Raw genomic sequence first — 2878 nt, forward strand, 5'->3', positions numbered from 1 at the left:
GATTGTCTCATAAAAATCGAACAAGCACTTACTTTTAAGTGTTTATTTTTGAAATAAACACTTATTCCTAACTTATTTGTCAAAGAGGAATAAGTGTTTATTTATCACTTAATGTGTAGTCCCAACATTTCTTGAAATAAGTACTTAAGAGAGGTGAAATCAAATAGGGCCTAAGAGTGTTCAAAAATCAAAACTTTTTGTTTGGAGGGAATTCCTTCTACCTTAGCATAACAAAACCAATAGTCTTAAAGAGAGTAGATATGTTCTTCCAAGCAACCTTACTAACAAGCCACCATGTTCTAGATACATGGATGCAGTGGCTTTTTAGGAGGCTTGTTGGAAGCTGTTGTTTGTAGCAAATTCAGTTTCTAGTCTCAATAGTAATTGAACTGGTTATGGCCTTATTTTTTTTTGAAAAATAACTGGTTACGGCCTTATGGGTTTCTTATTACAAGTCTGAATATATTGAAATTGTAGAGTCCTGGTGGGTAGGATATAGGTTTTACCATAGCCCAAACATACCTAACGGTCTTGAGCAATTGATAGCACTATTTTTCTTTTACTTTATGGAGGGATATTATAAAGGGCAAATTTCTTAAAGTATTCCTATGATTTAGGAAATTGACTATCTTTACCCTTATTGTTTATATATTGTCTTAAAGTACCTTTAAATTTTTTGGTAATTATCTAAAACCTTTCTTGCCATTCCGTCATACTTCATTCACATGTGACATTATTAACTGGTTATGTGTCGGCGTTGCCCATTTTGGCGTATGACTCCTTGGAGTCCCTTTTCGATGGCCATCTGAACTCTGTCACGAGACCACAATGTCTATAATGTTGAGATTCTTCATGGTTAAGTATGCGGTGTTGATCATACCGTCTACGTCTAGTACATTAATTGTAGTGAAGCTAGGTATTGGGATCGACCATTTCCTTTGAAGGGTTCAATGGTTTGAAGAGACAATTGTCTAGAGGGACCACCCCTATGTTTTGCATGAACACATAGTAAGGATAGATGTTCATCATGAGAGGAGACCTTGTTTTCGATAAGAATTGGAGCAGGGGAAGGACTAATTGGACTAGCGATTGGTTGAAGGCCTTTTGATGGGGAAAATGGGTCGATGATTATACAAGCCAAATGGAGCGTCCGAATTTTGATCTGGGTACGTAGATTTGAGGCGACCAAAGCATTATAGAAAGACTGAATTGCAGGGACAAGAATAAGAGTCGATGAGGGAATGGTAGCGAATACCTTGTCACCTATCGCGATGCCGTTTATAAGAGTTTTGGGGTAGAATGACACAACATTGCAATCGATCCGGGCAGCAACGGTGGCATTCGATGAGCCTATGGCGAGGAGCTGATTTTTGGGCACACCAATGATAACACGGATCTTGGTGCGAGGGGTGTCAATTGGACTCCAATCCAGTCCTATGTGAGTCCATTATAAATGGATCAGGTTCAATTCAATGAATGTTTTGGATCAATTTGAGCCGGTTCAATTTAATGTCTAGACTGTTCGATCTGTTCAAATTCATTTTATTTTAGATTGGTTTCAATTCAAACTCGGTCCATTGATACATATAATTTTTTTATGGGTGAACCAGGTCCAATCCAATCTAATAAATATTATAAATGGGATTGATCCGATCCAATGTTTTATTAGTCCATCCAATTCGTTCAAATTGACTTTGGATTAGACGAGAGCTTGAAGAATGTCACTGTCAGCATCATAGAGGCGGATGTGGGTGATCCTCTATAACTGTAACAAAACGAGGGCAGCCGGAGAAAAGAGGTTGGAAACATCGGTACCGATGTTGTTAACTCCCACAAAAGGCTGGTCATCATCTTGCTTCTTAACCTCTGTTACTGGTACCGCCTGATGCAACAACCAATTGGTAGAGAAAAGATAGATGAGAAAGGTGCGGTCTTTGTTGACAAAAAATCTCTTAAGTTGGGAAGATTTAGTTGGTTTTACCTTAAACAACACAAACAAGTGTAGAGATAAGTGAGTGGTAGCTTTGGTTGTAATCTTAGAATCTACCATTGTTGAGGACCTCATGCTTTACTTCTTAATCGTCTTCATCTCTGGTTCAGCTACAGACCCTTGCATTATCTTCGAATATCTTCGTTTTCTAGTAAAAAAGAATCTCGTGTTCTCAACACATGCAGTGGATTGCAGAATGAGAGAGGGAGACTCTTAGGAATGAAAGAAAGTACATGGCGATGAAATTCAGTATTAAAAGTGAATTTATTGTCAACAATCGAATGGGATGCAAGAGAGAAAAAGCTATCTTTTAGCATTACTACCATTTATTGCCAATGCGTTTTGTTGGTCTGTTTTTCCTACGGTTCTGGTTTGGTCTGTGTTCTTCACCCACCACTTTTTTTTTTTTTTTTATTACAACACCTATAATTCTCACTTTCCCCTTTTCGATTTTCTTTGGGGCGGTCAAGGGAAGTTGCTTTTTGCATACTTTGTCGTTTTATGGTTTCAAAAAATCATCATTGGAGCCACGATTTACTCCTTCTTAAAAATTTTCATCAATTAGGTTTTATTTTGAAAAAAATTTGAAGAACAATGGAGGGCAAATTTGACATTTCATCTTTCTATTAGTTCTTAATGATAATATCAGTTGTTAAAAAACTTAGGAATACTTTAAAACAATATATACAGAGTAAGGGTACCGGGTATACTTAGTCAATTTTCTAAAGGGTAGGAGTACTTTAAGACATCATTAGACTATCATTAATGTTCAAAACTCACATTCTTTTAGATTACCGATCATTAATAGAAATTGTATACATAAGTATTTTACATGGCTAAACTACCTTTGAATATTTTTATTAAATATTTTATGACAAAATTATCCTT

General features: G+C 36.4%; 1 pseudogene; it reads right to left on the reverse strand.

The window, feature by feature from the left end:
* Window positions 1-744: 744 nt before the first annotated feature.
* On the reverse strand, window positions 745-2050 carry LOC109115243 (glucan endo-1,3-beta-glucosidase 1 pseudogene; annotated as a pseudogene).
* Window positions 2051-2878: the final 828 nt, after the last annotated feature.

The sequence above is a fragment of the Nelumbo nucifera genome, chromosome 4, assembly GCF_055504915.1.
Source record: "Nelumbo nucifera cultivar China Antique chromosome 4, China Antique-T2T, whole genome shotgun sequence".
Taxonomy (NCBI): Eukaryota; Viridiplantae; Streptophyta; class Magnoliopsida; order Proteales; family Nelumbonaceae; genus Nelumbo; species Nelumbo nucifera.